The sequence below is a fragment of the Lissotriton vulgaris genome, chromosome 4_1 (genome assembly GCF_964263255.1).
Source record: "Lissotriton vulgaris chromosome 4_1, aLisVul1.2, whole genome shotgun sequence".
In the NCBI taxonomy this organism is placed as follows: domain Eukaryota; kingdom Metazoa; phylum Chordata; class Amphibia; order Caudata; family Salamandridae; genus Lissotriton; species Lissotriton vulgaris.
The window spans coordinates 1263167242-1263193100 of record NC_141691.1 but is presented as its reverse complement, the minus strand read 5'-3'; the positions used below and the strand labels follow the sequence as shown (position 1 = coordinate 1263193100).

The 25859-nt window shown below is 52.5% G+C and overlaps 1 protein-coding gene and 1 pseudogene across 2 annotated transcripts in view; both read left to right on the top strand.

Annotated features, from left to right (window-relative positions):
• LOC147723120 (rho GTPase-activating protein 28-like) overlaps positions 1–25859 on the top strand; it is a 1353671-nt gene that overhangs the window by 91836 nt on the left and 1235976 nt on the right. The gene's annotated exons all lie outside the window — the stretch shown is intronic.
• On the top strand, positions 15724–17508 carry LOC147723121 (serine palmitoyltransferase small subunit B-like; annotated as a pseudogene).

Below are 25859 nucleotides of genomic sequence, written 5' to 3'. Positions count from 1 at the left end.
GTGGCTGGCAGTTGGATAATGGGCTGACCAGCAGGAAGGCTGCTTCTGGTGGGGCTCTCTGTACCTTTTATCTGGAGCCATCTACTTGAATAAATACTACCTTAAGTTTACCCGGAATCGGATCTTCTTTCCATTACAATAAATAGCATCCCCTTTCCACATCTGTTTACTCAGAGTATCCATCTTCACAGTCTCTTAACAGGTCCCTAATTGTAGGTTTAAAGCATTTTTATTGAAACAAAAGAAACATGGGGAAGGGAAGTAGGAGGTCATGGTTACATACAGTACAATGAAAAAGAGAGACATGTTGCAGCAGTTCTGGTCGGAAGGGGGGAGGTTGGTGGTCCAGGAGGGGAAGGAAAGGCATCAGCTGTAAGGCAGTAAGACAGTGCGCACAACCCTCCTATATTCCCCAACCTCCCAACCAAAGCTAAGTGCGAGTAGCTTCCTGCAACACCGCAAAACACAACGCAGTCCCTCCAAGCCCCCCCTCCCCAGAAAAAGGAAAAAGAAGGAAACAATACCCCAACATCCCCGTCCAATAGCCCGTAATAGAAACATCCACCCCAAACAGCCCACCCCCATCCCCTAATCCCCCCAGCCCCATCCCTCCTAATCCGCCGGGGCCGCCGGTGGCGTCAGCCTAAGAAGGCGCAGGTACCTCGGACATGTGAGCTCCCGGAATTCTGTGGACAGTAGTGCCAGGAAGGGGTGCCAGAGCTCCTCGAACTGATCTACATTACCAGCCACTGTAAGCGACATCTTCTCCATACCCAGTACCTGCCAGAGTCTATGTAGCCAACCAGTGATGGAGGGGGCAGTGGAGGTGCGCCAGTGGACAAGGATATTTTGGACTGCTGAGCCTAGCGCAATAGCAATCTGTCTACCTCTGCGGGACTTCAGCGGGTACATTAAGTCGTTGGGAAGGCCTAGCAAGACATACGCCGGGAAGCGCGGCAGTTCTATCTCAAAGTGTCTATCCACCTCATCCAAGACCTCTTTCCAGTAAGCAGTCAGTACCGGGCAATCCCAAAGAATGTGCGATAGAGTACCCTCCTGTCCGCAGCCCCGCCAACATCCCTTGTCGGTGAGTTTGTGCATCTCATAGAGCCTTTCCGGGGTGTAATACCAGTAGGTGGACACCTTAGTAAAGGTCTCCGTCAGCCCAGTGTGGTACGCAGAGTGCCTCGCCCGATATGCGATCCTGTCCCACTCCTTGTGGCTCAGGGTCCTGCCCAACTCTCTGTGCCAGCGCTCCCTCCCCGGATTATGGTAATGAAACGTCGGGGGTTGGAGAAATTTATACAGATCGGTAATAAGCTTGGCATCCGAGGTCCGGGTCACTAGCCACCGCTCGTAAGGTGTGATTTGACGGGCTGCGACGTCGCGCACTTGGGGTTGGAGAGCCCAGTGGCGGACCTGCATGTAGCGCAATCTGTCTACCTCCGTCAGACCAAATTCCTGTCGGAGTTGCTGGAAAGGAAGCACGCCCTCCGGCCCGTAAATCTGAAAAAGTGCCCTGCAACCTGCACTCACCCAGTGGGAGAAAGCTCCCGGCTCTAAGCCCGGAGTAAAGTCCGGGTTACCAACTATGGGTGTAAACGGTGATGGGAAGGTAGTTAGCTCGCGAAGCTCGCAAACCACATCCCACACCCGCAGGGGAACCCGGGTGACAAAGGAGGCGTAGAGATTAGCCGGGCGATGCGCGCGCCGCAGGAATGGAACCTCTTGAAGGGTACGTCCCGCTACCGCCTGATCCTGAAAGAGCCAGTGCTTGTCAGATTCCCACCTGCTCCATTCCACCAAATATCGGAGTTGCGTCGCTTGAAAATACTTCCGGAGATCCGGGATACCAAGACCCCCCGCCTCCGGAGCAAGCGTGGAGAGAACCCTCTTCATCCGAGGCCTGCGGCCTTGCCACACGAAACGGGAGATGTCAGCCTGCGCCTGCTGTATCCAACCCATAGGGGGCTGGAGAGGTAGAGCGCGAAAAAGGTACAAGATCTGAGGCAGTACCGTCATCTTCACCGCTGCGATACAGCCCAGCCACGAGAGCAGGCCCTTGTTCCATCGGCCGAGTTCCTCCTTAATCTTCCTGCCAAGGGAAGAGTAGTTGGCTTTGACCATTTCAGGCAGCGAAGGCGCCAGCAGGATCCCCAGGTATGGCACCGTGGACGAGGACCACTGCATGGGGAAGAGACGCTGGAGGTCTCTCCTGGTGTCCGCGGCGAGCGACACGTCCAGGGCAGCCGATTTGGCCATATTCATTTTAAAGCCGGCCACGCGTGCAAAGGCGTTCAGTTCCTGGACGCAAGCAGGGAGTGACCTCCTGGGGTCATCCAGGGTCAGCAGGACATCGTCCGCATAAAGGCTAACAGTATGGGTATACTGACCCATCTTAACCCCAATAGCGTCCGGATTATCGCGAATCCTCTGGGCAAACGGCTCCATGTAGAGGGCGAACAAAAGCGGCGAGAGGGGGCAGCCCTGTCTCGTACCGCGCTCAATGACAAAACTGCTAGAGCTGTGCCCATTGACCCGTACCGATGCTGATGGTCTTTTATAACAATTAAAGACCATGGTGCGGAACTTCTCGCCGATTCCCAGTTTCCCGAGAACCAGCTCAAGGTACGGCCAATGAACTCTATCAAAGGCCTTCTCCGCATCGACCGACAGTAACATCCGCTCCCCCGGGATGCGCGAGGCCTTTTCTAATATGTGCGTCACTCTCTTGGTGTTGTCAACTGTCTGTCTACCGGGTACAAAGCCAGCCTGGTCCGCCTCCACCAGGCCCGGTAGGTGCAGTCCAAGTCTGGCCGCTAGGATCCCCGTGTAGAGCTTAAGATCAACATTCAGAAGCGAAATAGGCCTATACGAACCACACAGGGTCCGGTCCTTCCCGGGTTTCGGAATAACCGACACAGTCGCGGAAAGAAGGTCCAGCGGGATAGCCCCCGGTTCGGAGAAGGAGTTGAACAGGCGAGCCAAGATTGGCGCCACAGTGGAGCAGAAGGTCTTGTAGAACAAGGCCGTGTAGCCATCCGGGCCTGGGGCTTTACCGTGTTTCAATCGTGCTATAGCGGAGATGACTTCCTCCACATGGATGTCCCTCTCTAAGTGGTCCGCCTGGGCGGGCTCTAGCACCGGGAGGGTCACAGATTCCAGATAGTCCTCAGCGTCCCTCGGTGAGGAGGGTTCCGCGGCATATAACGCCTCGTAGAAGCTACGAAAGGAGTCCGCCACCTCCGCCACCTCCGCGTCACCGGAAACAGAAACCCCGTCTGCACCCACTAGCTCCTTCACCACATTGCGTTGCTGCGCAGCCCTGAGCCGATGGGCCAGGAGCTTACTGTCCCCGCCCGTGTAAAAGGCATGCTTCAGACGCAACGCTGCATATTCCGCCCGGTCTAGGTCCAGCGCAGAAAGGAGTTTCCTCGCCGCTTTCAGCTGCCTCCAAACTCGAGGAGCCCCTGTTCGGCGGTGAACCTGCTCAAGTTCCCTGACCTGCGCAGTCAGTTCGTCCCTCTTACATTGCCGCTCCCTGTTCTCGGCCGAGGAGATGGAGATAAATTCCCCCCTGAGGACCGCCTTCAAGGCTGCCCACTGCGTCGCTTGAGACGTGTCGGAGTTGCCATTGTGGACCAGATAATCCCGAATGACCTCCTCCACTCGCTTCACAACCGACTTCTTATGTAGAAGAGTATCTCGAAGCCGCCACATCCCTCTGGAGGGGGAGGCCGCCGGCCACGTAAAGACGCCGGAGACCGGTGCATGATCGGACAGGGACAGGACCCCGATGTCCGCCGCCGTGGCGGCCGTGCGTAGCGGTCCACTCACCAGGAGGTAGTCCAACTGCGAATAAGTGCGGTGCGCGTGGGAGAAATAGGAATAGTCCCTATCGGTGGGGTGCATAGCGCGCCAGAGGTTGTAGAAAAAGGTAAGGCTAGGACCTTTCTCAGGATTTGCCCGGCGCTAACCGCCCTTGTACCATTCAAGTTTACCAAGCAATGAGGCAGGCGCCGGAGACCAGAAGGCAGGAAACAGAAGTTTATTCCGACGGAGCAGAACACATCAGATCAGACAACAAGGTATCGTCTCGAGGTGCTCTAACAGCCTCTCGGAGGCCTGGCCTCTTATACACTGGTTTATGGCATGTGACCTTCCTTTATTACAATCAGAACTTTGTAAAGCAAGGAAAAGACATCCCCGTAATCCTCGTGTCAATCCCACCCCCATATACCTTCACAATAGAGGTCCTCAACCTGCTGATAAGAGGAGGGGGCCATCACGCAGCTGAGTGTTCCGTCGAGTCTTAGGATGTGTGCGCCTGATCATATCACAGGGGGTGGGGAGGCCTGGATCAATAGAGGGTCCTTTGAAGGAGAGCGACCTCATACAATAAAGGGCAGTAAAGGATATCTCCCGGCTTAGGCAATGGCCTCGGACCTGTGTGGACAGTCGGACACGGGGTGAGGGGCCATCAATGGAGTGGTATTCATGCTGCGTGGACAATCCAGCGCAGGAGGGAGGTTTATCAACAGAGGGGCATTCATGGGAGGAGAGGAGGTGTTGGTCAGGCGCTGGCGTGACTCCCAAGGACAGGGTCATGCAGAAGGGTCATGCTCATAAGGAGGAGGGAGGGGGAGCCAGGGTGCGCGGAGGATGCTTGCTGGGTCAGAGGGGCGCGCTGGCGATCGATCGTGGACAGGGAGACCATGATATCTAAAATGGCTGCCGTGCACGTAGTACATAGGTGACCTAGAATGGCTGCCGTGCACGTAGTACATAGGTGACAAGCTGGCGCAGATGATGTTCAGATCGCAAATTAAAATTCCACAGTCCTCCCTTTTAACATGTCTCGCCAACTTGTCAGTTTGGATTTATCCCCATAAGGCCACGTATTTCTACTTCATAGAGGGGGCTCATGTGCTCATTTCGGAAGTCCAAAGTCTTTGGGCACATACAGTTAGAAACAAGGCCGCACAAAGGTGGCAGACATTGGATACCTAAGCAACACCCACATAATATTACAACAGGTATCAGCACGAAGGAAAACAACTTCCAACCCCAATTCTTCAAAATGTCCCAAAACCAGCTCCCAAGCGACCATCCTTCCTGTTCTTGGTGAACCTCTGAGGACAGTCTGTGGAGGTGTTCAATGGCTTTGTAGACTGAAGGCGAGTTGTCTGGCACGTAGGTGCAGCAGCTGGATCCGATGATGCGGCATGCTCCTCCTCGGTCGGCTAGGACCACGTCTAGGACAAGACGATTTTGAAGGGTCACGAGGCGGACCGCCTGAAGCTCCGCAGTGTTGTTGGCGAGGATGCCAGCCGTGATGTTGATCGTTGTTTCTACTGCCTGGGTCAGGTGTCGGATAGCACGGCTGTTTGCCATTGGGCCCCACAGAGGAACAAGACCCTTTGCTGCATCCAGGAACTGTGCTCCGGTGGAGTCGGCTTGTCCAAGGTCGTCTGCACGCCTCTGCCGGTGATGGTTGGCAGGGGCTACATATGTGGGTGGAAGAACGAAGGCAATGTAACAGATACCTTTCCAGCCTCTCGGGAGCCAGGTGTAAGCTTTGGTGCCACACACAAAGTACATGTTTGGAGAAGCAACAAAGGAAGGGGGGTCAGCTGAGTCCAATGTTCTGGTGATTCGGCAGGCGCTGTGACCCACCAGCTGCGTTCCATGGCCTTCGAGGCACACGAGACCTGTGACATTGGTAACAGACAGGGCCACAGTTAGAGTGGCGGTAGTTTGTTTTTGCAGATGAGTGAAGGTGGTTCTGGCTGGATTGTGGAGCACCTGTACTTCGACTCGTTCTTTGGCTGGAATGTCTTTGATGAAGGTGGCGCCTGCGAGCGCAGGACACAGGGCAGCAGGGGTCTTTCCTGTTTTGTTCAGCCAGAATCCAGAGTAGAAGTGTGACACTGTCCGGCTGGAGGTGGCGTTGTCCTTGTGGCTCTCTTGCATGAGGATCAACCAGGCGAGGCAAGAGCCGTGAACTGAGAAGGGTGAAGGGATGAAGGGGATGGAGTGTCCAGTGGCATGCGGGAGCAACCCGCAGATCCAACAGTTCGTAGCATTCGCAGCAAGGTTGTGTTGGTGCAACAGTTGCACGAAGGAATTGTTCCAGAATTCCCTGCGCCTTTCTCGGAGCTGAGGCGACAGAGAGATTAGGTGATGCTCTTTCAGGGGGGTCGGCTGTGCAGTAGGTAGCAATGCCTCATGAGCCGGTGTGCTTTCCTCCAGAATCCAGAAGGAGGTCATGAGGAGGAGGCAGAAGAGGAAGACAATGAAGAGTGCGATTGTCTTTGATTTGTGCAGGTTGTCAGTCTTTGGATTTCTATACCGGGTATTTCCTGTTGCTTCCATCATCTTCTTATCTGGCGCTTCCATCATCTTCCTATCTGGCGCTTCCATCACCTTCAAGGGGCTCGGTAGTGGGCAGAACCACAGACTTCGTTTAGCTTCTCTCCCGGCAACCCTTGATTGTGTTTAGGTCACCGTTCTGAGATTTAACTTAGTCCGTGGCCTACTTAGCCGAAACTCCCTCCTTTCGACGCAGGAAATACCCTTCTCTGGATGGCACAGTGGGATCAGAGAATTTTGCAAGTTCGAGTGCCTCAGTATCGGGATAACAGTCCAATATCGGTCGGTCTTTGCTCAGGAGCTCTTCTTGGGTGCTGACGTTTTCTGTCGTGGCCAGGTTTGCAGAGACCTTCCGACAATGATGCGCGTGCAGCCAGTGCTTCTTCCCCTCCACTCGGAGTGCCGTTCGGGTGGTGATCAGCACTTGCCAGGGGCCCGTCCACCGAGGTTCCAGACTCTTGGTTCGCTGGAAATTTCGTATCAATACGAAATCTCCCGGTTGGATGTCGTGGCCGGGGCCCCTGGAAGCATCGGGGATGGCCTGCTGCACCTGTTGATGAATGACAGACAACGTTTTAGTTAACTTGCACAAATAATCAGACAGTAGGACGTCCGGGACGTCATGAATGGAGGTCGGTTTGGGAGCAGTCCAGAGATTCATCGGTCGCCCAAACACGACCTCGTAGGGGGTCAAATGGTGCTTGGTGGGAGTGGAGCGCATCGATAACAAGGCCAGTGGGAGGGCATCCGGCCAGTTAAGTCCAGTGGTGGCCACTATTTTTGCCAGTTTCAGCTTCAGTGTGGCATTATGGCGTTCCACTAGACCGGCGGATTGGGGGTGGAAGACCGCATGAAATCGTTGCTTCACCCCCAACCCCTTTAGGATTAATTGGATAACCTCAGCTATGAAGTGGGGGCCATTGTCGCTCCATAAAATTCGACAAAGGCCATAGCGAGGGAAGAATTCCTTCAGTAGCACTTTGGCAGTAGTCATGGCAGTGTTGTCACGGGTTGGATAGGCTTCTACCCATTTGCTGAAGGCACACACAATGACTAGTACATACTTCAGGCTTTGGCATCTCTCTAGTTGGATGAAGTCCATCTGAAGGACCTCGAAGGGGTGATTGGGGGTCCCAAACCCTCCCCGGGGCACTACAGTTCCTTTCCCGGGGTTGTGTTGCAGACAGATAAGGCACTGCTGAACTAGGCGTCTGGCTGAGTCAGGGATTTTGTCGTTATGCCAGACTTTGGAAATGAGTTCGATCATGGGTGCAGATCCTATGTGTGCGGGGGAGTGAGCCATTGTCAGTATGGGAATCAGATATGAGTCGGGCAGCAACCATTTGCTTGCATCCTTCGTTCGCCAACAGCCCTCCTCATCCTTCAAACCCACCCTTGCCCACTTAGTCAGCTCGTGAGGGGTGCTGGCCGATTGCATGTCTCTGATCATTATCCTTGTGTCACTCCATGTTTCTGCTTGTGACCTGGTCATGTACATGCGTGTCACCGTCCTATTCTCAGCTGTGGTTCGTGCAGTGATGTCGGCCAACGCATTCCCTTGTCCGACCAAGTCTGTCACCCTTTTGTGTGCCTGACATTTTATCACCGCTAATCGTTTGGGGAGGAGAACTGCTTCAATCAGAGCGGAGACGAGATCTCCGTGGAGGATCGGGGTGCCGTGGGACGTCAGGAATCCCCTCTCCCTCCACAGGAGCCCAAAATGGTGGACCACTCCGAAGGCATACTGGCTGTCCGTATATACGTTCGTGGTGGTCCCTGCGGCTATGATGCATGCTCGGGTGAGGGCTATCAGCTCTGCTGCCTGGGCAGATCGTTGTGTGATGCAGGCTGTCTCAACTACTGTTCGGGCTGTTGTTACTGCATAGGCAGCTGAAGTGGTGCCATCTGGGAGTTTGATGCATGAGCCGTCTACCCATAGCTCTCCATCGGGGTCAGTAAAAGCGGTGTCTCGGAGGTCAACCCTACTCCTAGTTTGTTCGTCCGTGAGGGTCACACAGTCGTGGATGGGAGGAATGTCGGGGTCATTTTCAGGCAGGGGTAACAATGTGGCGGGATTCAAAGTCGTGCATCTCTTTAGTGTGATGTGGGGTGCAAGCAGAGTCAACTCGTACCCTGTCAGTCGTGCGCTAGTCAGGTGTTGGGTCTTTGTCTGGTTCAAGAGGGTGTCGACTGCATGGGGTACTAGTACTGTGAGGGAGTTGGAAAGTACGATTCCCTCGCTCTGACGGATAGAGACAGCAGCGGCGGCTACTGCTCGAAGGCAGGCAGGCAAAGCTCTGGCTACAGGATCAAGAGTGGCAGAGAAGTAGGCACAAGGGCGCTGCTTAGGACCAATTGATTGCGTTAGGACGGACAATGCGCATCCCTCCCTTTCGTGGGTGAAGAGGGAGAAGGGTTTGGAGTAATCCGGGGTTCCTAGGACAGGCGCTGAACAGAGTGCATCCCGTAATTCCTTAAAGGAGGCTTGACACTCAGCGGTCCAAGGAAGCGGGGAGGGGACATCTTTGGTCAGCAGGGCAAGTAATAGTTTCACAATGAGGCTGTAATTAGGCAACCACTGTCTGCAAAAGAGGTTAGGCCAACCAAGGAGCGGACCTGCTTTTGTGTTTTTGGGATGGGGGTGTCTAGGATGGTTTGGATTCGGTCGGGTGTAAGTTTCCTCCCTTCTTTGGACAGAAGATGGCCTAGGTAAGTCACCTGTGGCTGACAGAACTGTAACTTCTTTTTGGAGACTTTATGGCCATTTTCTGCAAGAAAGTGTAGGAGTTGGACAGTGGCTGTCGTTGCAAGCGGGGTGGTGTCGGCCGCCAGAAGGATATCATCGACATATTGGATCAACACCACTCCCTCTGGTAGCTGGAAGGCATCCAGCTGTCTTTTGAGGGCCTGGCTGTAAATGCTGGGACTTTCAGTGTACCCCTGGGGAGCTCTACAAAATCGGTACGAGCGGGATTTTAAAGTGAAGCCGAAGAGATAACGGCTGTCTGGATGAATGGGGATAGAGAAAAATGTGTTTTTAAGGTCGATAACAGAGAAGGTGGTGGCAGTGGACGGGATGAGGGTCAGAATGGTGGTGATATCAGAGACCACAGGATATTGGGGTACAACCACTTTGTTAATCTCTCGTAAGTCGATGATGAAGCGGTACGCTTTCTCATCTCCTTCACCTTGCTTCTTAACAATAGGTAGGATTGGGCTGTTGCAGACGTTGCTAACCACCTCTTCAACCACTCCTGCATCTACCAGAGACTGAATGATCGCTACCAGTGCCTTCTCACCCTCTGGCGATATCCGGAATTGCGGGAGTTTCGGGAGCATAGCGTCCTGTCGTACAGTTATGTGAATAGGGTCAATCATCATTCGCCCCACATCAGAGTCATTTTTGGCCCACAGGTACGGAGGCAGGGTGTCAAGCAGGGACAGGTCAGCGTCAGTTATGGAGCACATGTGTCGTGGGGGGCGGGATCTGGGCATGTCTGGGTTGTCGTACAGGATGACTCGTATTCCATCTGGGGAACACCTAATGGTAGCTCGAAAATGTTTCAGTAAGTCAATGCCCATAATGGCGTCAGGGGAGTTGGAGGAGAGTAGAAATGTCGCGTCAGTGGTGTTGTTTTCTAGGTCAAAGGTAATAGGTACGGACAGGGGGTTAGTGGAGGGCGTTCCATCGAAACCTATCGACGTTATGTGTGAGCCAGACAAGGGTGCCCTTGGAATCAGTCGTTTTGATAACACACTACGTGTCGCCCCAGTGTCTACCAAGAATGGAGACTCTGTACCCAGGACCTTAGCGGTGACATAAGGACCTTGCTGGTCAACACAGAGCTCGACTGGATCCCTCCCTTGCCCCTGGCAGTCCTATGCAAAATCGGGGGCATTTTCACCTTCGGATAGCTGATATTGGTTCTGTCGGGGACGGTCAAATGTGTTCAGTCTTCCTGATCTGTCATTGTTGGTGTCGTTGGAGTTCCCTCGCCCCTGTACTCTATTCCTCGGACCACCTGCCACATCCCTGGAATCCCTATTTCTATTCATCTCTAGCAGAACCGGACACTGGGTTTTCCAATGGCCGAACCCTTTGCAGAAGGCGCATTGGTCATTGCTAATGTCTCTCCGTCCAGTGTGGGATGTTGGGGTGTGATCTTTAGGAGGTAGATCTCTGGGGGTGGTCGATTGGTAGTTCCCCCTTTGGTGTTCCCGTCCTACCGCTATACCCTGTATCTGGGCTATCATTACCCTTTCCTTTAAATCTTTCTTCTTTTTCTCGGACGCCCTATCATTCTCATTCTTTTGGTGCTCGTAATACTGAGCCATCTGAAGGATAGCTGCGGGTTTGGAGGCCCCCCAACTACTCTCACTCGTCTGCAGTTTTTGGGAGACTTCTTGTGTTAGTCCCTTTACATAATTTTGCACAAACAGGTGCTGTCCGGTTGCGGTGGTCATGTCTTGGCCACTGTAGTCGGAGAACACTGTCTCGAATCGGGAGAAGTATTCTGACACATCTTCCTGGGGTTTCTGTCGACAGGCCGTGACTATCGACCAGTCTACTTTTCTTTCCGGGACCAGTGTTTTTAACTTCTGGACCAGTTTGTCTGGGAGTTCCAGTATGTCTTTCACTGGTTTACTCCCCGGCTCTCGCTGTCTATCTAGTTTACCGAGTTGGTCCCAGGTATGTCCAAACAGATCCGTGTGGTCAGCCTTCCGGATTTGCTTCCACACATCAGCTGGCAGGCATAACCCAAAGAACAAGTCAATGTCCGCTAAAGTCATTATTGTCGAACCCAAGGCTGTGCCTAATTCGGTATAAAATGCCGTCGGGTTCTTTCTTAAATCGGGCAGGGTTTGTTTGAAGGTTAGGATATCCTGTCGGTCTCATGGTTGGTAAACCCAATTGTACACAACCCTCCCTTTTGCATTTTCATTATTAATATCATCGCTCGTTCCCTGGCCCCGTGGCGGGATCCAATAAGGAGCCGCTTCTCTGATAGGCATCATAGTATTGGCTACTTCTGCCGAGGTTGTTTCAGGGACCGTAACCTTGGCTTCTGGTTTCTGTTCCGCGAGGTGGCGGAAGACCTCAAGCATTTGCATGAAGAGCTCCGTCGCCTCACGTTCAGTCCCATCTCCAACATCCATCTTCCTATACAGCGTTGTTAGTTTAGCGGGACCCTTGCTCTGATACCTATCTTCATACGCGTTCAGGGTGTGGTAGCTGAATCGCAAGATGAAATGCCGTCTGTGGCTGTCGGCATGTGAATTATATATGCTCATTGTGTATTCTTCGCTCTCCCTTCGTTCTACCAATGTCTTTGCTATTTTGTTGATCCCATCCCGCTCATCTTTGCTTAACCTACTTAGCCTGGCTGATGATTGTTTGCTAGCCTCGGGGTCGTCTGACGAAGTTGTTAATGTGGCTGGTGCGGAGGCCGTGAGGGCCGGTGCACTAGCACTAGGGTCACTTTCACTCACACTCGGGGCTTGCAGGTTTTGTTGGCTGGGAGCATATGGAGGGGGCATGTAGATGATTGGGGGACCTAGCAGTAACTCATCGTTTGCCCGTTGTTTGGAGGGCAGTTCAGGATAGAGTGCAAAGGGGGTCCTAACAGGGCATTGGCCTGTTGACCCTGATTCTTGGTTTTGTGTAACTTCTGTTCTTTCTTTTATTTCCTCTTCTAGTTGCTTTGCGGCTAGGTGGGCTGCCTTTCGTAATTCTTTCCCTACTTTTGCTTCTTCTCTTTTCTTTCGTTGTTCCGTTTCTTTGCGCCACATGCCGATACTGTCGAGCATAGTGGGCGTGGTCTTATTCTTCTGGAGCGCTATTTCTAATGTTTTTATTTTATGATCATCAAATGAACCTATCAGTGGCCACTGACTTTCAGGGTCCTTTTTCGTATATTTATGCCATAGTTTAGTGTAAGCTATAGCGACTAGTCCATACTTAGTGAACATGTCCTTATTAGGGGTGCCCTCCAGTGGAGCTGGATGGTTCATCTCTAATAAGCGGTCCGGGCTAAACAGGCTACCAACCAGTGGGGAGAAGATAGGCATGAAGGATTACAACGGGGACAAAAGTCTGCACTACCTATCTTATCACGGCGGGCAAAGACTAGACAGAATATTTCTATTCTCCGTTGTTTGCCGGCGGTGAATACCTCAAACGAACCAATACCGAACAATCGGTCAATCAAAACAATTCAGTGGGGAGAATAAGTGGGCACGAAAAGTTATCGTTACCTACTCTTTCTCTCCCTGCAAAGAGAGACCTTGTTCTTCCCTGTTTGCAGAAAAAGAATCTCCAGACAATAATCCACGAACGACAGTCCGGGAAACAGTGGGGGAGGAAGATAGGCACGACGGATTACAACGGGGACAAAAGTCTGCGTTACCTATCCTTCACTGTTTGCAAAGAGAGAGCCTGTTGTTTTTCTCCGTTTGCAGACAGCGAATCTCCAGAGGTTTCAACAAAGCGTAATACTAGTATTATCCAAACAAAAACAATTTTCCTCAATTCGTCGTGTTTACACGACCTTACCCGGACCGCATGGACGGTTTCCTGTCCTCTGGATCCAGCGCCCGATCGTCCTCTCTCCTTCGTGATGTTCGCGGCACTCCTGATGGTTCCCAGTCAGGACCGTAGATCACTCGAGAGAGGTCTGTTCAGAACTAGTGAAGGTCGGATGATCGGCTGTCAGACGAGGGTCTATCGGACACGAGCTCTTCCCGATCGTTGCAGTCGTTCACTCTGTCATCGGGACCTCTCCCACTGGATCCACGTGTCGCTGATGGGCCCCACGCTTTGGGACGCCAATTGTAGAAAAAGGTAAGGCTAGGACCTTTCTCAGGATTTGCCCGGCGCTAACCGCCCTTGTACCATTCAAGTTTACCAAGCAATGAGGCAGGCGCCGGAGACCAGAAGGCAGGAAACAGAAGTTTATTCCGACGGAGCAGAACACATCAGATCAGACAACAAGGTATCGTCTCGAGGTGCTCTAACAGCCTCTCGGAGGCCTGGCCTCTTATACACTGGTTTATGGCATGTGACCTTCCTTTATTACAATCAGAACTTTGTAAAGCAAGGAAAAGACATCCCCGTAATCCTCGTGTCAATCCCACCCCCATATACCTTCACAATAGAGGTCCTCAACCTGCTGATAAGAGGAGGGGGCCATCACGCAGCTGAGTGTTCCGTCGAGTCTTAGGATGTGTGCGCCTGATCATATCACAGGGGGTGGGGAGGCCTGGATCAATAGAGGGTCCTTTGAAGGAGAGCGACCTCATACAATAAAGGGCAGTAAATGATATCTCCCGGCTTAGGCAATGGCCTCGGACCTGTGTGGACAGTCGGACACGGGGTGAGGGGCCATCAATGGAGTGGTATTCATGCTGCGTGGACAATCCAGCGCAGGAGGGAGGTTTATCAACAGAGGGGCATTCATGGGAGGAGAGGAGGTGTTGGTCAGGCGCTGGCGTGACTCCCAAGGACAGGGTCATGCAGAAGGGTCATGCTCATAAGGAGGAGGGAGGGGGAGCCAGGGTGCGCGGAGGATGCTTGCTGGGTCAGAGGGGCGCGCTGGCGATCGATCGTGGACAGGGAGACCATGATATCTAAAATGGCTGCCGTGCACGTAGTACATAGGTGACCTAGAATGGCTGCCGTGCACGTAGTACATAGGTGACAAGCTGGCGCAGATGATGTTCAGATCGCAAATTAAAATTCCACAAGGTCATGCAGATCCATCTCTGCAATCCGGTCTTGCACCGCGCGGGAAAGCTCCCCCATCTGTGGGGAGCGCTGGGCAGACCTATCCATAGCTGAGTCAAAGACGATGTTCAGGTCTCCCCCCAAGACAACATAGCGATCGGGCGAGGCAGTGACGTCCACCAACACCGATTCTAGGAAACGATCCTGGTGATCATTCGGGCTGTAAACGGAGCCAACCGTAAAGGCAATACCCCCAAGCCGCATGCGATACGCTAGGAGCCTCCCCTTTTGTTCGGCATATTTGTACAATACCTCGCCCCTGAAAGAGCTAGCTAAAAGAATGGCTACGCCTGCAGTCTTGGTCGCTGCCGAAGAGAAGAATTGGGTGGGGAACTTGGCAGAGCGCAACCTATGACAATCTTTGGGTAGCAGATGAGTTTCCTGCAAAAGGCATATGTCCGCTTGCGTCCCTTCTAGCAGGAATAGGATCGCTCTGCGCTTCACAGGGTTGTTCAGACCCTTAACATTAAGGGTCACTACTTTCAAGGATGGCATCACCCCCAGGGAATCGAAGCGCTGTACAGCAAGCGAGGGATCAGCGGAGGGGGCGCGCGGGGCAAGCGCGCAGGGAAGGCCAAGACCGGCCGCGCGTGTGCTTGGGCAATATCGGACGGGACCCCACCAACAACCGAACAACTCCTAAGCCCTCCCAGAACCAACCCATGGCAACTAGCCAAAACTACAAACAAATAAAAACACCCCATTGTCTCAGTCCAGCCCGAACGGGCAAGTCTGTAGAAACCAATCAAGTGGACGTTCAGCCACTCACCTCCAACCGTTCCCTCCCAACCCCCAGCCCCAACCCAGCATCGTAGAGGCTAAGAATCTCTCCCCCCGGAGTGAAGTTAGGCCGTCAAGGCCACGCCATTGGAGTCAGGCAAGGTCCTGGCCGCCGTTCTCAGGGCTTCCGCCATATCCGCCCTGATGGTAGGGGAATCAGGGCGACTCGCAGTCGCCGGCGATTGTCTCCTCGTCGATCTCCGCCGGCTCCGTCTCTCCGAGCGCCTCCATGTGGGCGTCGCTCCATCTTCTTCCGTGGCCGTGAGTCCCAACACCCCGCAGATGTCTTGGGAGCGCAGCTGGTGTAACACTCCGTTCCATCTAAAGATTAGACGGAAGGGGTGACCCCAGGAGTAGGGCGTCTCATGTTCCCGCAGAAAGTCCGTAGCAATCCGGAAGGACCTGCGCTTCTGCAGCGTGATGGCGGACAGGTCCTGGTAGAGCGCCACAGGCCGCTCTCTGAAAGTTAAAGGCTGCTTCCTGCGGGCCTCTGTCATGATGCGCTCCTTCAAGGGAAAATCAGGCAGAAACGCCAGAATGTCCGGGGGGGGTGCTGATGACTGGCGCTGTCGGCCCACTCTATGCGCTCTGTCTATGCGGATCGGGAATTCTGCATCTTCCCCCAAAATCTCCCGGAACAAGTCCTGTAGATAGGCCACTAGATCCGTCCCCTCGTCCGCGGATGGGACACCCCGCACCCGGATATTGTTCCGTCTGGACCGGTTCTCGAGGTCCTCAGAGTGGGCCTGGAGCTCGACACACTGCTCTCGGAGACGGAGAACGTCCTGCTGGAGATGGACTATCTCCTCATCTCGGCGCTGGGCCGCCGTTTCCACCGTGTCAACACGCTCGCCAAGGCCCTCTACCTCCCTGCGCACTTCTCGGACCTCGCTGGCCACTTCCTTCTTTAGTGTCTGGAAGTCGTCCTTGAGGGAGCTAAATAAGTCCTCCATAAAGGACCTCGTGACCGGCGGTTCGCCTCCAGTTGCGTCTGCCGAGGCCCGGGAGGACCCCGGCGACGGTTGTGTCCTGTCCCGCAGCTGCTGGGCTCTGCTGAGCATGTCTGGCAGAGTGCGGTCTCCCCTTTTCGAGCCTCCTCTCCCGGTCATCGTGGCCGCTGCAGTGGGCAAGGCTCAGGGCCGGCCGCCGTAGATGCGTCTAGTCGCTCGTGGGCACCAGATGTGGCGATTCTGCCGAAGACAAGGGTGCTGCGTCACAAGCGACAAAATGGCGGCTCAGGCCGGGGCGAGACAGTCGTGGTTCCGACCAGGGTGGCAATCGGGGGCCAAAGTCAGGGTCTCTCAGTAGTGCACTCCTTGGGAAATTAGTTCAGGAGCCAAAGTGAGAGTAGGCACCCGCCCGCTAAAGGCACGGGTGGAGGTCCCCAGCTCCAGCACCTCAGGGATAAGATGGCGGCAGGGCGGGGCCCGGGAGAGCGGCCCGGGCTGGCGAGACTGCCGGCGACCCCCAGGGCACAATAAGTAAGGAAAGTCCGCAGCCAGTGTCTCACAGTTTCACCGGCGGGTCCGCCCAGGTCGGCTGCTATGTAGATGCCTCCGTCCCTCGCCACCAGGTCCGGGGTCCACGCCGCACCATGCACCGTCGTCGGTAGCGAAGGGCCAAAGCGCCAGCTAAGGTCCAGGATCAGCCGTGTATCGATGACACCGGTCAAGTAGGCTTCGGCCGGAGGGCGCTGTTATTCTTCGGAGCACGTCGGGCCCGATCTCTCGGGATCGCCAGCTTTCAGCACCAGGCCCAGCCGAGGCGCCTGGACAGCACTGCAATTCGCTCCGCCTCCCAGGCTCTCCTCCGTGCCCCGATCTTGGAGCAAACTTTCGGGGTACTTCCTCCGGGGCGATAGGAGTCAAAGTAGTATCAATATGTGCACCAGGAACTCCGGCACAGTCCTCTCACCCGCGAAGCAGCTGCGGGGGGAGAGAAGCGCAGAAATCGGGGCTCGAGCTGAGCCGGGCCGGAGGAGCTATGGGAGGAAGCGTCCGCTCACCCCGCCATCTTGGCCACGCCCCAGGTCCCTAATTTTAAAATAGAAACATATTGGTGGATAAATAAATAAATTCACCCACATATATATATATAACCCCAGAAATTTGCTGCAATGAGACACTTGCAATGAGTCTGAGGTTTACACGTGTGCATGCAGCAGGAAAGCACACGCGGCACAACAGAGGCGCTAGTGTGGTATATAGCACGCCCAAACACCAAGACATCCAAGTTTCCTAAAGAACATTTTTATGGAGGTTCCTAGAGATCCTAAAGGTAGCAGTAGCTGAAATCGAGGCCCCAGGAACAGGGTCTTCCCTCTTGCACACAATGGATGTTAACACATGAAGGAATACCTTTCCTGTCTTTACTACCAGTACCTACTGATTACATGCAGCTATGTCTTGGAGCCGTGGGAACAAAACATTTTCAGCACTGTGTTGTTGATGGTCATCGCCATGGTTATATACACATCTTATGTCTTAATTCCCATCCAAGTCCGGCTTGCTTAGGAGTTTTTTTCAAGCATATGTGGAGGCCAGCATGTAAGTACTGTTGCTCTCATAAACTGAACCATGGCTACTTGCACTAAGATTGCTCTCCGGTTAAATGTTTTTGAGGATGCATGACCTACGAGCAGGGCTTGGAAAATGGTTTTCTCCTGCTTTTTAGGTCTCGCTAGCATTGCAAAATATGCGCTGCTCGCTTGCATGATCTATTGTCGTTGGTTTTCTTTTGGAAGTGAGGTGAAAGCTCCGCCTCTGCTTTTCAGTGGCGCTCGTCATATGTTAAACGCGTGCCTTTGATTTGCAGTGAGACTTTTTGCTCCCCTCCCTGCCTCCTTTCTGGCTCGCCCACCCGGACTGGATTTTGTGCATGTGCACAACACCAGTCTGTGCAGGCACGAGCAGTGACTCTCTCTCTCGCCTCTCAATGGGTCACCATCTCTCCTGTGGTTTGCTGTGGCACCCCGAGCGGATGGAGATCTGCAGAGACACACATGTGTATTTTTGCATTGCGCTTTAAAGCGCGATGCAAATGTAGCAAGCAGCTTTCGGTGGTGTAATGGCGACAGCTTGTTTTTCTCTCTGAATGCTTCTAGTATAGTCATCCTCTCTTTAAATGTGACCCTCATCCCTCAATACATGATGTCATTGAGAGGTCCATTATCAGCGATCACTATGTAATTACCAGAAGTTCTCGGACCCATATGTTTTGAGTCTGGATTGCACATCTAGGGACAGGAAGTAATATGTTGTCGTCCTTCCCTGGGGCAGGCTGAGGGGGAGTCTTGTGGGCTGGTGGGAGACAGCCGCGTATGCTGTACAGATTGCTTCATCAATTTCTGATGGGTGATCTATAGGTTGGAAATATCATGCAATCCATCATGCCGAGCCGTCAAGAAGACAAACTGCGCCAATAGAGCCAGGGCCAAGGGAAAGCCCAGGCTGCTCGTCTCTCCTCAATGAGCTTAATGGCGAGTGATGTGGACTATCCATCACTGGGGGAATGCCAGGACTGGGGGAATCTCCGCGGAGGCAGAGGTCACAGTCTGGGGCCTGCCAGCAACGCTTACACGTTGTTACATCACCTGTTGAGACATGCGCAGGGCTGGAAGTCCGCTATCATTGTCATGTGGGTTGTCTGCACCTGTGATGCAGCGGCTCTGCCGACACTCTTTGTGATCTGTGTGAGGTTACTTCAAGGCCTTGAGCAACTCAGTGGCAACTGTTCAGCTGGGCGGGTATAGGCGTTCAGATAATGTGATTCATGAGATGACATTTGTGTTAGGGACCCCACATATCCCCTGTCCTTCTCTTCCATCTGCGGTACCCCAACATCACAATCAGTATGTCCAAGAACTTTAGAAGGCTCTGAGTGTTTACGACCTTGAACAGTTATCAACGAGGCAACCCTAACGCCATCAGAGACATTGCATGGGAGGGATTCGCAGTGGGAGGGGCATCGCAGGGGATTTTGGGGCAAGATTTTCACTGTGTATAATATTAAAGTGGTTCTTAGTTTGTGATCCTTTTACAGCTAATTGAAAACTCATGCTCGGGTAGGAATGCCCCGCATTTCTATAGCGCCGACATGCCTGCTTTGTGCCAATGCAGCGCACGCACACAGGGAACAGACTGCCCATACAACAGTAAGATAAAATGCTCCTACATAAGAGAAGCTTGCGAGTTTTGGCTGCCGATACTCAGAGTGCGCTGCTGCGTACGACGCTGTCAATCTGTTCCAAAACGCCCAGCTGTTGCAGCAGACGGGTAGCTCGGCATGCCTGTTTGGAGAGTGAGTTTTTCTTTCCTTTGCTGTACGGACTGGAAGGAATCGAGCGGCAAGAGAGTCGCATTGTTATGCGCTGTACCTGCCATTGTCGCACCAGGAATACCAGGCGTATATTGTGGCAGACAAAACGACGTGGTGGAGCCAGGCAGAGCCAGGCTGATAGGTGGGCTGAACCGAGGTGAGCTCCCTGAAGCGAGACACTGTTTCTAGAATCTAACCCTCTTCAGCTCTTCTATTTGCCCTACCTCTTACCCTTGATGTTTTCTACCCGACGCCTCCTAGGTCGCCATTTAGAACGCCACTTAGAACGCTTGGACGTCTGCGTTTCCTGCAGGGTGTTTGGAGTTAGGGCAGTGCAGGCATTTCAGTCATTGTTGGAGAGACTGCCGGCTGGCTGCGAGGGAACGTGTTGCTGCAGTGTGCTTTTGGCTTTGGGTTTGGCTCGGTAGGAACTATCCTTCCATCTTTGACTCTACCTTTGCGCGCACTGCAGCCTTTGGTCCTTGTTCACAACTATGGCGGTTAGAGCTAGAGGCAAGCAAGTTAAATTGGATTCAGCAAGGGATTTGTTAAAATCACCACCAGTGGCCATACCTCTACCAGTAGCCAAAGGCGGTGAGGGAAAAAAGGCAGAAGAAAAACGCAACAAATGAGCGCTCTGAAGCTCAAAGTCCTGGAAACAGCAGAGAAATATAGACAAAATAAGTTCAGTGCTTTAAACAAGCAAGCAGGTTGAGGAAGCAGAGGAAGAGAGCCCGGAGGAAGAGGAGGAGGATGAAGACGAGGAAACAGTATCAGAGCTTTCAGCCGAGTTCAGTCTGCTGCCAGTTGGAGAAAAGGACAAGCGAAACGGCGGAGACAAAGTCGATAAGGGAGAAAAGGTGGATAAGATGGACAGTACGGCCAATGCTATTATCATCGCCAAAACTTCAGCCACAAGGGACGACAGTCAATCAAGCTCAAAGCAGTATCCTCTCTTTTCTAAGCCGCTGCTCCAGCAGGGCCAGTTTACAAGTACACCTGCACAAGAAGAGAGAAGTCAAAAGTGCACAAGCGGCACTGCGGAGCAAGTGGTCTTTAATGAAAAAAGGACTACATCGAATCCACCATCACCATTGGGGTTAGAGCCAGAATCAGAAGGAACGACGCCGGCCGCAGTACCAAGTGTTAGCTTGCCCCTCCCTATAATCGTTTCACAATCTATCCAAAACCAGGATTCTCCGGCTCCCTGCCCAAATCTCTCCCAGACCTCACCTCAGACCTTTCCGGGTTACGATCTGCAATCTCAATTACATCTTAGCTCTGCCACAACTGAAAAGATGGCCAATTCTACAACAAAAGCACCACCTATGAATATCGATCTTTCAACATCCCCTTCAGCCTTGGTGGTCCCAGGGCAAGGCACATGTCCACACGAGATTCAAGAAGACGAACTTTCCATATCCTCCAAAATCACAAAATTGAACTCTGTCGAGGACATGCTTGATACTATACTACATGAACTAAGGGATTTTAAAATCTCCCAAGCCCATGAAATATCACAGCTGCATAATAGGCTTACGAAAATGGAGGAGTGTTTTGGAAGTCTCACTACGAAGATCTCGGAGGCTCAAACTCGCATCTCCAGCCTAGAAGATACTTTAACAACATTGCAGAAAGATCTTCAAACATCAAAGAGAGAGAAATCTCAACTGGCGGAAAAAATGCAGGACTTGAAAAACTACAACAGGCGATCTAATCTACGTCTAGTGGGCATTCCCGAGGGCCTGGTAGATAAGAATGTGGCAAAATGGTCAGAATCCCTCCTAAAGAAAGCTATACCGGACCTGCAAGGAGACTTAACAATCACAAGGGCACATAGAGTCCCTCCACACAAACCCAATAATCAGAAATACCCCAGCACAATATTGCTTAATTTTTCAGATTATAGGGTAAAAGAGAGAATCCTCAATACTGCTTTCTCGAAGAGAGCATTCAACATGGACGGAGTGAATCATTTTTGGATTTTCTCAGATATGTCAGCGGCATCTGCCCACAGACGTAGGGATTTTGTCAAGATGATTGACTCCTTCAAGGCAAAGGTGGCTCAAGCAATGATTGTACAACAGTCTAAAACGAAGGTACTAGTAAAAGGGAGATTTTATATCTTCACAGATCTACAAGAAGCCCAGGCATTTCTTTTTTTTTTTTTGGGAACCTTTATTGATCGGAAAAGCAGGTACAAGCAGAGGCCTACAACCGTCTTGGCCGGCCTCTAAACACGACATGATTATCACATGGGAAGCTTAGGTAAAACAAACGCAGCAGACCAAGGCCAGAGATTCCACCTAAAGTTCAGGATATAAAATGCGTCAGCGTAGGCAATCAGGATTAAAGAGGTTCATTTTATCATATATAGGTCACAAAGTCAATGCTACACAATTGTATCAGGTCTCGCAGTTGAAAAAGCATAGCAAAAAATCGATGAGCAACACAATTACAGTAGGAGTGATGGAGGCGAATTACGCTAAGCAGGATGGGCAGCAGTGCAAACATGGTACATAACAAACCGCTACCCCACCCCTCCGGACTGATAACTCTGCAGAAACCTCAGGAGACAGTGATACAGTAAAAGAAAAGGAAAGAGAAAAGGGCCATAGAAAGAAGAACAGAAAAGTAACAAGAAAAAGAGAGAAAGTACCCCACCCCATCCCCCCACCCCGCACCTCTGCAGAAGGCTACGGCCTACCCCCCCCCCCCCCCCAGCAGTGTGCCCGTTGCCCTAAATAGGAGACCCGAAATGTAGTAAGAAAAGAAGAAAGAAAGCAAGCGGAGGAGGAGAAAAGGATGAATATACGGGCTCCCGGCCACCCACTCTCCGAGCTCAGTCCCACAAAACAGTACAGAATAAAGATCCGAGTCAGTTAATATATCGCCCGTCCCATGTAGTCACCAGCCGTCCATGCTCCAGTGCTTCAGAAGATGTTCTCAGCCTTGTCCCTTACGGTCGGTTGTAACAAAGGAATCCGTCCGGCCAGCCGCCATTTTAGATGAAGTGGATGATCGAGGTGGCCATGATGATACGTTAGGCTGCCCACCCAAGTCTGCCAAGAACAATGGTGAATGAGCCACGATGATGTGCGGGAGTTCGGCGTGCAGCAATAGTCCCCCAGAGTCCACGGACCAGTTTGGCAGCAACGGTTTCAGGAGAAGGGGGAGAGTCGCCCCCTCAATACACAGTTGAATGGCCGGGCGCTTTGTCCAGAGCCGATCATCAAGCCACGGTGCATGACCACCATCACCTGACCCACTTCCACCAGCAACGAGCAGCTCCATGGCTGGCTCTAGATCATGGTCCCCCGACATTCCCACATCCACCAGGGTAACCAGTTCTTTGTGTACGGGTATAGGCTGTGGCGCAGCGGCCCGCGGTCGGGAGTCACCACGTGTAGCGAGGCACACAATGGGAGCAATGGCATCCAGCCGGCTCCCCAGGTCTCGGGCATTACAATCCAGGGCAGTGCGCAAAGTACCCAGGGCAACCAGTACTTCAAGAATCCCTGGCGTTGCCCCAAAAGTATAGTCTCCGGCAGTCCTCCTCACTCGAGGTTCCCCGTACTCCAACCGGTCATCAAACTGCCACTCGCCGGAGTAAAGTCGGGCCGGGAACACGGGGATAACGATCTGCATTATGCTGCGGTCAGTGACGTGGACGTGGCCCCAGTGTTCGCCCGGTGCCGCAATCTCGATCGAAAGCCCCCAGTGCCAGGCGTAGAGCCCGTGATGCTCCAGATGTCGCCCACTGTATCTCGAGGAAGATAAGGAAAGTGCCCGGGCGGTTCATAAGCGGAGAAACAGATACATTGTATTCTCCCAGGGCTACAATGTTCCACAGGCAAACAACTCCGCTGGGTGGTATGGAAGGCCACAGCAAGGGAGGGACAGTTCAGCAGACTCCCTTCGAGCGGCCGCTGTTATTGCATCAGGGGCTGGCCGTCACCAACACTCGAAGCCCCGGTCTCATGGGTAGGAGGGCCGTAGATTAGGCGAGGATGTTCCGCCGCCGTTACAACCGGCAAAGATCCCGGGGACACGCCAACGAAGGCAGCATCAGTTCTCCCGCATGAAAACACGACTAGAAGCCAGGATGATGAACAGGAGGGTCGTGCAAAGCAAGAAGGTCGGCGGAGCCGAGAGCCTAAGCGGCCATCATGGTTGCAGGCTAGGCTCCTCCCGCCCAGGCATTTCTTGAAGGACTTGCCGCATAATTACAGTCATACGCTGGATCTCTAAATAATTTTTTTTAGTAAGGAAGGGTGGATCTACGGGTGGGGACAGGAAGCACACATGGATGCAACAACATGGCATCCAAAAAGAAGAAAAAGACACAGAGAAGGATGGAAGTGGGGAATGGGGGGTCACCGTCCACTCTAGGTGGGTGGGGAGGGGGGAGGGGGTGAAGGGGGTGTTGCAGGGGGAAAAAAGAGAGTTCATGCACTAAGAAATTATTTGGTCAAATACTGAGACAGTTACGGCATGGAAAACTTTAAGTATAACCTTGCAGTAGGAGTCTGTTATATGTCTGCCTGCTATATGTTAATTTATTTTCTTTTTTCAGCACAAGAGGATTTCAGTGGAGGTATCTTATTTAGATTCGTTTTGATTGTAACTATGCTCAATCCATGGTAGCGTGTTTCAAAGTAGAAAAGGTCGTAAGATCTGAGCTCTTTGCCAAATGCACTTTAATTGCTTAGTTTGCAAAATGGTCAGTTATACGAGGTTATAAATATCCTCTCTGTATTAGCATTATTTCCATACTTTTGCTCGTCGTGACCCTTTATTTTAGGGTTTGTATAACCGGCACGTACATGCACTTTTAGTATTGAAGTTCAATACCTGCTTTTGTACTTGGAATATGAGAACTGCGTACTTTGCACAAAAGGGCACCTTGAATTTTGTCTGCTCTATTTTTTCATCTCAATGGCGCATTTTGCACATAAGGGTATTGTATTGTATTGTATTGTAGGGGGTGCTTGTAGAGCGCACTGACACCATGGGTTTCCTGGCGCTGGTTGGAAGTAAAGAGGACAGAAAGATTAGCCAGATTGAGGGAAAAGCCAAGTTTTTAAAGATTTACGGAAAAGGGTCAAAGAGTTAAAAGTTTTAAGAGGTGCAGGAAAAGAGTTCCAAAGTTTGGGGGCCAGGTAAGCAAATCTCCGGCCTCCAGATTTACAGAGCTTGTACGAGGGGACGGACAAGAGATGAAGGTGGGCGGATCTCAGATCCCGAGCTGGGCGGTAGGGAATGAGAAGAGATTTTACAAAAGCGGGGCAGGCCCCAGCTAATGATTTAAAAATGATACAGCCAATCTTGAAGGCTACCCTTGAGGTGACAGGGAGCCAATGAAGTTTGGCAAGAAGGGGCCTGGCAGATTGCCACTTCGGGATCCCTAGGGCCAGTCTCGCCGCTTGATTTTGGACCACTTGCAGTCTGGCCATCGTGATTTTAGGCAGGCCGTGGTAGTTTGCATTAGAAAAATCTAAGCGGGACAGGACGAGGGCCATGATGATCCGCAGGAGGGCATCTGGTGTGAAGAGGTGTGCCACCTTCCTGATCCTACGTAGCTGGTAAATGCAGGACGAGACCACCGTCCCTACTTGCGGCCCAAGTGATAAGCTGGAGTCAATTGTGACCCCCAGACTTTTCACCGAGGTCACAGGAGTGGGGGAAGGACCAAGCTCCGCCGGCCAAAATTGTGGCCCCCAGAAGGTGGCACTCCTACCAGGAAGGAGGAGCTCCGTCTTACCGGGGTTCAGTTTTAGCTGGTTGTGGCCCATCCAATGGAGAATGTGGGACATAGCTGCCTGAAAATTAGGGATAGCAGAAGAAGAATTGAGAGGAAAGATGAGTTGTAGGTCGTCCGCGTAATTAAACACGGTGACGTCCCACTGCCTCAATGAAAAAAGAAGAGGGCGAAGATAGAGATTGAAAAGAAGAGGGGATAGAGAGGAACCCTGGGGGACTCCACAGGGCGAATGTTCCCTGGGGGCCCTGAAAGTGCCCAGACTAAGGGTCTGAGACCTGCCGGTCAAAAAGGATTTGACCCAGGCCCACGCCAGGCCTTGGATGCCAGCCTGCTCGACACGGTGGAGAAGGATGTTATGATCCACCGTGTCGAAGGCGGCTGACAGATCTAATAATACCAAGGCCTGGGGGATACCCTTGTCTACACCGTCTCTCAAGTCATCCAGCATGGCCAAGATCACTGTCTCCGTAGAGTGGCCGGGTCTGAAGCCGGCTTGATTGACCTCGAGAAAGTTGGAGCTCTCGATAAACTGTGAGAGACAGGTGGTGACGTGGGCTTCCAGGATTTTAGAAAAGAAAGGTAGGAGAGAAATAGGACGGTAGTTTGCCGGGACATCGGGTTCAGCCCCTGGCTTCTTCAGAAGGGGCACCAACACAGCCTCCTTGAAGGCGCCCGGTACCGTGCCAGAAGAAAGGGAAGAGTTTAACAGAGGAAGAATGGCGTCAGGTAAAGAGTGGCAGATGTCCCGAAGTACGGAGGGGGGACAGCAATCGTCTGGAGATCCAGACTTAACACGAGTGGCAAGAGTGGCCAGAGAGGTGGGATCTAGAAGAGGGAGTTGTG